The following is a 10,960-nucleotide window of genomic DNA, read 5'->3' as shown; positions in this document are numbered from 1 at the left end:
TAAATTTATAGTAGAATCTACAATGTTCCAGTATTAGAGTTTTTAGTTAATGTGTTCAGATTTGGCACAGAGTTAATACCAAATCACTTTTGTCTGAACTCTCTTTAATAATTCTTTCTAAAAAGTCTAATTCTATTTTGTTATCTTAATAAGTATAGTCTATTATAATTGAATCTGTTTGACAACAAAGACACTCTATTATTTTCAGGAAATTGTTCTGAAAATCAAAACACCATGTAAGCCTGCAGCTGCCCATGGTATAAGAGATTGAGCTACCTGTGTAACTACTGACTTTTAGACGAACCTAAAGGCTGTTTTTTTTTTCAATATTTATTTTATGTACCTATGTATTCTTGTGACATTTCTATTTCTGAAAATAATTTTTTTAGTCCAAAGTCAGAACTACTAAGTACAAAGTCAGAACTACTAAGTATCTAGTTAATTAAGATTTTATGAACTAATGTATTTGTTCATGTTGAGATAAAGAATACCATAGAGTAGGTGGCTTGAAAAACAGAAATTTATTTTCTAATAGATTTGGACTCTGGAAGTCTGAGATCAGGATGCCAGTATGGTCAGGTTCTGGTGAGAGCTCTCTTCCTCCTGACTTACAGACTGCTATCATCTTTTCTCTGCGTCCTTACATGAGAGAAAAGGAGCTCTGGTCTCTCTTCTTCGTATAAATACAATAATTCTATTGTATTACAGTCCTTATGACCTCATTTAATTTTAATTACCTCCTAAGGATCTTATCTTCAACTACAGTCACAATGCAGTTTAGAGCTTTCAATACACAGATTATGGTGGGACACAATTCTATCCATAACAATAAACATTAAACTCTGCTCCACCTACAGCTATGTCCTTCACCTATTTTTTACCATAATTTTCAAAAACTGAATTCTTTTAGGAGACAGGAGAAAAAAAAAACTAGAAAAGATAGAGCATCAACACTATGGAAAGCATTTGCAATTACATGAATAGAATATGATATAGCTCATTTTCATAACAAGAGACAAACAAAATATACACGGCATTCTCTGATATCACTAACACCTCTGGGATATGCTGTCAAAAGGCTACTTATACATGAAAAATAAGTGTTACAGTAAAATTAAATCTGTTTCACAAAGCATAGAACATTCTATCTATGTAAGTCTAAATAGCCCAATAATTAAGTATCCATTATTTTCTGTGTTTATCAGCAAGGAACAGAATATTTTAGTCTCTGCCTATTACGTATATAATTTAAATTACAAGTGAAAAATTAAAAAAGGAATAAAAATGGACTAGAGATTCTTCCACTTACTCAAGATATAATAAATTTATTTCCTTGAAAATGTTACTGAGCATAAAGCAGAGAAAACATTTTTTGAATTTTTAAAATGCTACAACATATTTTAAATTTAAAAAGAGTTTTATAGTTTGTTATTGCTCTGCACATCAGGTGATCTTTCAGGCAGCGGCCACCATTTTATTACAAACTTTTTTTATGGTTTAAATTTAGAAGGTATTTACCTGCCTGGGAGAGCCAGAGGTTAGCATGAATAATCATGGGTTCTCATTGTTAATCTATAATGATTCTGTTGAGATAAACTAAATGACATCCTGAGGTTTTTGAGATAAATTAACTGGTAACAAAACAACCAAGAGTTGATTAGAGGGTATCATATGATTCTTTGTCTTCTATTGTCAGACATTCAAGGCCCATGGCATAGGTGTTGGTATATTTACTGATTTTTAAAAGGTGGTGCTTACCTCATGTTATACATGAGGTGTCTTCAGCTGTGACTCCATGTCATGTCAGATTGAAGTAACAGAACCCACAGTTGAACAGAAAGTATTATAACCTGATATAGTAGAACAAATAGAAATCAATTAAGGATGCCCCTTCCCTCTGAATATAAAGGTGATAGCTGTTATAGGGAAAACTGCAGTGTGAGGCAGAAATTTCCAAGCCTACAGGTTCTGGTTCTCCAAAAATAATCCTGCTCATGTGAGATAAGAAAGGAGGCCCTGGAATCAGGAATTCATTCTAAGAGTATAAGATTTAGGCAAGACTTCATCCCAGAGCTTTAGCGCTGATGCAAAAGAGACACAGAATAGAACAAATCTTAGACTTGCTAATCATCTTAGATTTGCCCCAGAAAATGACCATTTATTTATCTGTGGACTTCACTCCTTTATGCATTTAGCAGAATAGCAATTTCTGGCCCCTTATCAGAAGGATTAATACAAGGATGTCATGTTGGAGAACTAGTTCTAGAACTACATGTGATCTCCACATCAGATCAGAGAGAAGAACCATGAATAGGAGATGGCGAAATTCCAAGTGAAGATTTGTCATGTCTTCACTAAAGGAAGTTCCAAATAATGAATTTCAGGGGAAAACAGAATCAGAAGGATGATCTGAAAAGAAAGAAGGAATTATGAAGACAAAAAGGAAATGTGGATTCAGCTAAATATTTTCAATACAAAGTAAAAATATCTCTGTATAAAATTATAATGTCAAATTGGGGTGTCATCAAAGGTAACAAACTAAAACACTAGATAAAAAACAGCATGTAAATTAAGGAAAAGCTGATTGAAGCTAACGTGCTTGATATTCAAACTTGTTTGGGAAAGGGTTTAATTGTTCATTATAGACTTTGTAAAATTAACTGGTTACAGTTAAATTTCCATAATAATCACTGAAAGAATGGAGTACATATATTTCAAACCAGTAGAGAGAAAATGAGATTAAAATCTATTTTTAAAAATCTAAAATTAAAAAAAAAATAAAATCAAGGAAAAAGCATTGAAATAAGTATGCAAAATCTTACATATTAATAATTTCATTAAAGAAATAGAATAAATTCACCATTTCAAAGGCAGAGACATTGTAACATTGTAACATTGTAACATTGGATTTAAAAATAATCCTGTAATATGGTTTTTATGAGACACAGCTAAGGCATAGGGACAAGGAAAGATAAAACATAAAAGGATGAGAAAAGATATAACAGGCATAAACTGACCATAAGAAATTTGGTATAACTATTTTATTATAAAAAAATAGATTTTAAGATACAATTATACTTTCTCCTGAATGGCAAAGATATAAAATCGGACAATTGAACCTGTTGTGGAATATGTAAAGCAACTGAAACTCTCATACATTGTTAATGGGAGTATCAAATGGTTGGACCGCTTTTGACCACTGTTTGGTACTATCTACTAAAACCAAGCACATGCATATCATGTAACTTAGCATTTCAATTCCTTGGTATATATCTAAGAAAAATGAAGACATATATCCACCGAAGACATGTATAATAATATTCACAGTATTCTTAATTATAATATAATTACAGTATCTCTATTCATATCATAAATAAATAATTTTGGCAGGTACACAGCAATAAAAAAACACACTCCTAATATAGGCAACAAAATGTACTACTCTCACAGATATACTGTTTAATGAAAAAAAAAGCCTGACACAAAAAAGCATAAACTGTAAAATTCCATTTATATGAAGTTCAGGAACAAGCAAAACTATTTTAAGGTCATGGAAGTAAGAATACTACTTATCTCTGAGATAATAGATTGGGAAGTAACACAAAGCAACCTTTCAGGATGTTGGAAAGGTTCTATATTTTGATCTCTTGTCTTATACTTTACAACATACAAAGTGTTTCAATACACATTGCATATTTTCTGATTCTTGCAAATATTGTGCTGCTCAGGCAGGTTATGTATTATTCTCACTTAACAATGAAAAAACTGAGGCTCAGAGTAGTGAAATTACTTGTACAGTGTCACACACCTGACAAGGTATATTATAAACTCCATTATCTTTACACAATCACATTCAATAGAGAAGATTGATTGAGAAGGACAAGAAATGTTGATGGAAGTTGATTATAATTATTATTGGTACTTACTAAACAATATTTTCTTTTGTTAATTTCCCTCATGGAAATATGATTTGATGTGCACTCGAGGGAAGAAAACTAGCATTTCTTGAATTAAAACCTATGTAATCCTAACTTAACAAGAATGAACAACTGTTTTGTCATACAACTCTAATATCCTTACTAACACACATCTTCCTTGCTGTTTGATTCTCATTCAAGAGCATATATCTTCTCATGGTAAGTAAATGGAGCCTGCTGGAAGCTTACACTAAAAATATCACTTCCAAAAATTTACTCTAGGAAAGAAATAGTTATTAAAGACATAAAAACACTGAATTTTGCTCTTTTACTGAAAACTACTTAAATGGTAAAAGTACATGCCTTCTGACCTACATATTAAATTCTATACCCACAAGCATTTCAGCAGGTGTAGCTTTTATATTTATATAACATATTAATTATTAAAGATTTGTGAAACAAGATGAAAACTTGAATGGATTTGTATTTTGTGTAGAGAATTTAAAATACCTTTTCTTATTTCTTAACAACAGAAAAGTGCACAAAATATTCTATCCTTGCAAAGTTTAGTGTTGCTTTTGTTCACTTCCTTGACACTGTTATTTCATTGAACATAGAGAACTGTATAATTATTTACCAATGATTTTTCAATTTGCCTTCTCCCCTTATTTCTAACACCTCTCTATTGTTTCAGTTTGGCTGACTCTAAAAGTATATGCTGATTATCTCCTATAGTATTCAGCCTAGAATACAGATACAGCCTAATCTGATTCCTAAACCACTCCAAGAATTTTCTCCCTTGCCTTTTCCATCTGTTATTACAACCAACTTGTGAAACACAAAATTCTCTGGTACTGTACGATGATTTATAAATAAGAATTCAGTGCCTGGCAGAAAGGAAATTCCCTTTAAAATTTTATTATAGGTGATAACATGAGAAATAAAAGGTGAGTAGGAAGAATAGCTCTGTCTTTTGACCACCCATGACTTAAGAAGGTGGTCAAGTGACAGGAACAGCCTTTCCAAATCTTTATAAAATAATTGATCTACTTCTTTCAAACCCTCCTATAAGGCCTCTGGCTCATTATGTGCTCTAGTGAGTTGAAGCTAGTGCCTAGAGACATGCATGCATCCATCCATCATCAAGAGAAGTTAGCTGGCTTCATGATTGACCTTAGAATTATTAGAATTATTTTCCCTTTTTAATGCCTCAGTTTCTCCATTTTCTAAATAATCCACTTGATAGAAAATGTGATTGAGTGTAAAGATGCCTATTAACACAGAATCTCAAAAGAGCATATTGGCGTTTGTACATTTTCAATAGTGCATTTCTGAGAACATTCTTCCCTTTTGGTATTGCTAGCTTTGAAATGAAGCTAAATAGAAAGAAGATGTTTTCTGATACATTCCTGAATCCCCTTCAGTACCAAACACAGTGTTTTGCATATAGTTTGTGCTAGAAAAAAATGCATATTGAATTAATTAATTAATTAGTGAATGAATTAATGTAAAAATACATTTTAAATGATATTCCCATGAGAAAATTAGTGTCTGATACCTGAGAGAGTTACTAAAGGTCTCCCCATAATCCTTTAATTCTTAATTCAGTCATTGGTAAGATTAAATTACATGCTTTTCCAAAAAATTGCAATAAATGCTGGAATCCTGGGACTGTACATGAATAATCCAATATTCTAAAAGGAAAAAGATATAACTGCATGTGTTTATGCAGATAAAACTATCTAGAGGCTAATCTATAATGAAGGAGGCAAGAATATAAAATGGAATAAATATAGTCTATTCAATCGATGATGTTGCAAAAACTGGAGATACATGCAAAAAAATGAAACTGGATGACTTGCTTACACCATATACAAGAATAGACTCAAATGAATTAAAGACTTAAATGCAAGACCCCAAACCATGAAAATCCTAGAATACACATATATTGTCTACAAGAGAGCCACTTCAGATCGAAAGACACAGACATACTGAAAATAAAAGGATGGAAAAGGATATTTCATGTAAATGGAAATTTTAAAAAAGCTGAAGTAACATTATTTATATCAGACAAAATGGAGTTTAAAGCAAAGGCAGTAGTAAGAGTAAAAGAAGGACTTTACATAATGATAAAGTGATCAACACAACAGGACATAACCCTAGTAAACATATATGTATCCAACATAGGAACACAACACCTTCACATATATAGCAATTACTGATCAATGTAAAGAAAGAAATCAACAATAATACACTCATAGTAGGAGACTTTAACATCCCATTGACACCACTGGACTTATCTACTGGACCGAAAATCAATAAGGAAACAGCAACCTTAAATGACACACTAGACCAGGTGGATTTAATTAATATTTTCAGAGCATTTCTCCCAAAAGCAGCAGAATATATATTCTTCTCAAGTACACATGGAACGTTTTCCAGGATAGACCACATGTTAGGCCACAAGACAATTCTCAGTAAATTTCAGACAATTGAAATCATACCAATTGTCTTCTCCAACCACGTGGTATAAAACTAGAAATCAACTACAAGAAAAAAAAACTGGAAAATACACAAACACATGGAGCCTAAACAACATACTAGTAAACAGTGAATGGGTTAACAGTGAGATCAAAGAAGAAATCAAAAGATACCTAGAGACAAAGGAAAATGAAAACATATTACTCAAAATCTATGGGACATAGCGAAAGCAGTCCTAATAGGGAAATTTATAGCAATACAGGCCACCTTCAAGAAACAAGAAAAATTTCAATTAAACAATTTAATCTCAAACTTAAAAGAACTAGAAAAAAAATAGCAAGCAAAACCCAAAATGAGTAGAAGGAAGGAAATAATAAAGATCAGAGCAGAAATAAATGAAATAATGTCTAGAACATAATACAAAAGATCAATGAAACCAAGAGCTGGTTCTTTGAAAGGACAAACAAAATTGGTAAACCTTTAACTGAACTCATGAAGAAAAAAAAAGGGGGGGCAAACAAATAAAATCAGAAATGAAAGAGGAGAAGAAACTACGGACTCCACAGAAATATAAAAGATTATAAGAAAATAATACGAGCAATTATATGCCAATAAATTGAAAAATCTGGAAGAAATGGATACATTTTTAGACACATACCATCTCCTAAGACTGAGTCAAGAAGAAACAGAATGTCTGAACTGACTGATAACCGCCAACGAAATTAAATTAGCAATCAAAAAACTTTCAAAAAAAACACAGTCCTTGACCAGATGGCTTCGCAGGTGAATTTTACCAATCATTTAAAGGAGAATTAGTCTATACCCATGCCACCCGAACAAGCCTGATCCTGTCTGATCTCGGAAGCTAAGCAGGATTGGGCCTGGTTAGTACTTGGATGAGAGACCACCTAGGAAGACCAGGTGCTGTAGGCGCAAAAAATATATATAAAATAAAAAATAAGGGATTGTAAGCTGACAAGGTCCTTGCAACCTGTGAGGTTAACCAAGGGTTATCTCACCTAAAATAAATAAATAAATAAATAAATAAATAAATAAATAAATAAATAAATAAATAAATAGATAGATAGATAGATAGATAAGAGAATTAACATCTATTATTCTTAAGCTAGTCAAAAAAAATATTTCAAGAGAGATGGTTTCCTAATTCTTTTTATGAGGCCACCATTACCCTGATTCAAAAACCAGAGAAAGACAGTACAAAAAAAAGAAAACTCCAGGCCAGTATCTCTAATGAATATTGATGCAAAAATTCTCAACAAAATATTAACAAATGAATTCAGCAATACATTAAAAATATCATACACCATGACCAAGTCGGATTTATTCCTGGGATGCAAAGTTGGTTTAATATCTGTAAATGAGTTAATGTGACATACAACATTAACAAATTGAAATATAAAAGTCATATGATCCTATGAATAGGTGCAGAAAAAGTGTTTGACAAAATTCAGCATTCATTTATGATAACAATTCTCAGCAAGATGAAAATAGAGGAAACATACCTCAACATTATTAAGGTCAAATGGTGTTGGGAAAACTGGAACTATCCATGCAAAAAAATAAAACTAGATCACCTTTTTACACCATATACAAGAATAATCTCAAAATGGATTAAAGACGTAAATGTAAGATCAGAAACCATAAAACTCCTAAAAGAAAACAAAGGCAGTAAATTCTCTGATACTTTCTGGTATATCTCCTTGGGCAAGGGAAACAAAAGAAAAAATAAACAAATGGGACCATATCAAACTAAAAAGTTTTTGTACAGAAAAAGAAAACATCAATGAAATTAAAAGACCACCTACTGAATGGGAGAAGACATTCCCTAATTATATATCTGATAAGGGGTTGATATTCAAAATTTATAAAGAACTCATACAATTCAACAACAAAAAAACAAACAATCCAATTTAAAAATGGGCAGAAGATCTGAACAAATACTTCTCCAAAGAGGACATACAGATGGCCAACAGATATATAAAAAGATGCTCAAGGTCACACATCATCAGAGAAATGAAAAATTAAAACCACAATGAGATTATCACCTCACACTTGTCAGAACGATTATCATCACTAAATCAAAAAACAAGTGTTGGAGACGATGTGGAAGAAAGGGAACTGTCGTGCATTGCTGGTGGAATTGCAAATTGGTACAACCACTATGGAAAACAGTTTGGAGGTTCCTCAAACAGTTAAAAATCAAACTATTTTTTGACCCAGCAATTCCACTTCTGAGTACTTATCCAAAGAAAATCAAAATATTAATTTGAAAAGATATATGTACTCCTATATTCACTGCAGTATTATTAACAATAGCCAAGATATGGAAACAACCTAAGTGTCCATCAATAGATGACTGGAAAAAGAAGTAATGGGACATATATACGATAGAATATTACTCAACCATAAAAAAGAAAATCTTACCACTTGTAATGACATGGATGGACCTAGAGGGTATTATGCTAAGTGAAATAAGTAAGACAGAGAAAGACAAATACCATATGATTTCACTTATATGTGGAATCTAAGGAATAGAATAAACAAATAAACAAAATGAAAACAGACTCATAGATACTGAGAACTGGTGATTGTTCGATGGAAGGGAGTTTGCAAGGCTGGGTGAAAAAGGTGAAGGGATTAAGTAGTACAAATTGGTAGTCACAGGGATACGAAGTACAACATAGGGAATATAAAGTCAACAATATTGTAATGACTATGTATAGTACCAGCTGGGTACTGGAGTAATCAGGGGAATCACTTCGTAAATTATATAAATCTCTGACCACTATGCTGTACACCTGAAACTAATATATTCTTTTAAAAATTATCTAGAAGCAGATACAAGAAAAGTTGCTTTTAGTTAGCAGAATTATAGAGATTATGGATCATTCTTAGTTTCTTGATATTTTTATCTCCATGTTTTCTTAATATACAATAAATGTTATTTGCATATTTTTAAATGCATTAATTTTTTAATTAAAAGTATAGGCACCCTGGCAGACTAAGTACCAATTAATTATCCCAAGAGAAGTATTATTTCTAGAAAACACTGCTTCTAGATGACCATCAGCTGGACAGTATAATCTATATCAATTCAAAACTAAAACATATTTAATAATGAAAATAACTTGAAAGGCAATACATTTTAACAAGTGTCACTTTTACTGAATTCGAGTAGTATTCTATTGTGCTCTGAGACTATCAGTCACATAACTGGAGTGTACTCACTGGGGCCCTGCTTGGGAATATCAACAGCTGAATTCCTATACATAGTTGAATCTTACTTTATATTTAAGAAACACCTAATTTTCACATGCTATATCATGAGAAAAAAAAAGTTGTCTTGTATATGTATATCTCTTACAAAAGAGTTCTATGAAATTAAGATATGTTCCTTTCAGGTAACTAACATCTAACATGTCATATTCCTCATGCATGAAAGCTGTTCAAATAAATGAAAAAATGGCAAAGAAGTGGTACTGGTTTAAGAAATTTGGAAGATTTACAGTGTCAAGAAATCTTAAAACAGGTAGCGATTTAATGAAAAGCAAAAGATTCAAAAGATTTGCCAGGGGCTGCGTGATGGGAATGCTGAAGATCTCAACTCATAACAACAGCTTTTTCTCTCCATTTCTTGATTCTTCTTCCACCCTCCCTCCAGCCTGTCTGAAGTCAGGGAATTACATAATAAGTAACCCATTAAACTGAATCTATAATTATTCTAAATGGGATCAATGCAAACTAAATTACTTCTTAATTTCTGGTGTACCTTTATCTGTTATTAATGCACTATACTAACAACTGCAGGTATCAAAAAAAAAAAAAACTTCATCTGGAACCTCCATTTCAGATTGTAGACAATTACTTCATTAGAGAAGAATAAAAGGAATGTGGTCACAAGCTGTTAGAATCTCAAAGTGAATTATATATTGCTTTGTTCAGTTTTTACATGGAAGATATTTGAATGTTTAAAATTGCATCATAATATATACAGAACAATTTATAATAGCCAAGATATGGAAGCAACCTAAATGCCCATCAACAGATGATTAAATAAAGAAGCTATGGTTCATATATACAATGGAATATTACTCAGCCATTAAAAAAATGAAATCCTACCATTCACAATGACATGGACAGACCTAGAGGTTATTATGCTGAGTGAAATAAGTCACAAAGAGAAAGATAAATACCATATGATTTCACTTATGTGTGGAATCTAAGGAACAAAAAGAACAAACTAATCAAAAACAGACTCACAAATATAGAGGACAATCTTGCGATGGCCAGAGGGGAAGGGTTTGGGGGGCTGGGAGAATGGGGTGAAGGGTTAAAGAAGTACAGATTAGTAATTGACAGATGGTCATGGGGATGGGGAGCACAGCATGAGGAATGCCATTTGCATTAACGTAATGGTTAGAAGGAGAGCCAAAGAAGAAGAGCAATTAGGGAGGTCATTTTATAAACTATATAAATGTCTAACCAATGTACTGTATACTTGAAACTAATAAAATAAAATTTTTAAAAAATTCTAAAAAAAA

The 10,960-nt window shown here is 32.0% G+C and overlaps 1 pseudogene; it reads left to right on the top strand.

The window, feature by feature from the left end:
- Positions 1 to 7,213: 7,213 nt before the first annotated feature.
- LOC111740415 lies at positions 7,214 to 7,331 on the top strand (annotated as a pseudogene).
- The last annotated feature ends 3,629 nt before the right edge of the window (positions 7,332 to 10,960 follow it).

This window comes from Pteropus vampyrus, unplaced genomic scaffold (genome assembly GCF_000151845.1).
Source record: "Pteropus vampyrus isolate Shadow unplaced genomic scaffold, Pvam_2.0 Scaffold63, whole genome shotgun sequence".
In the NCBI taxonomy this organism is placed as follows: domain Eukaryota; kingdom Metazoa; phylum Chordata; class Mammalia; order Chiroptera; family Pteropodidae; genus Pteropus; species Pteropus vampyrus.
This window is presented reverse-complemented; position numbering and strand designations above follow the sequence as displayed.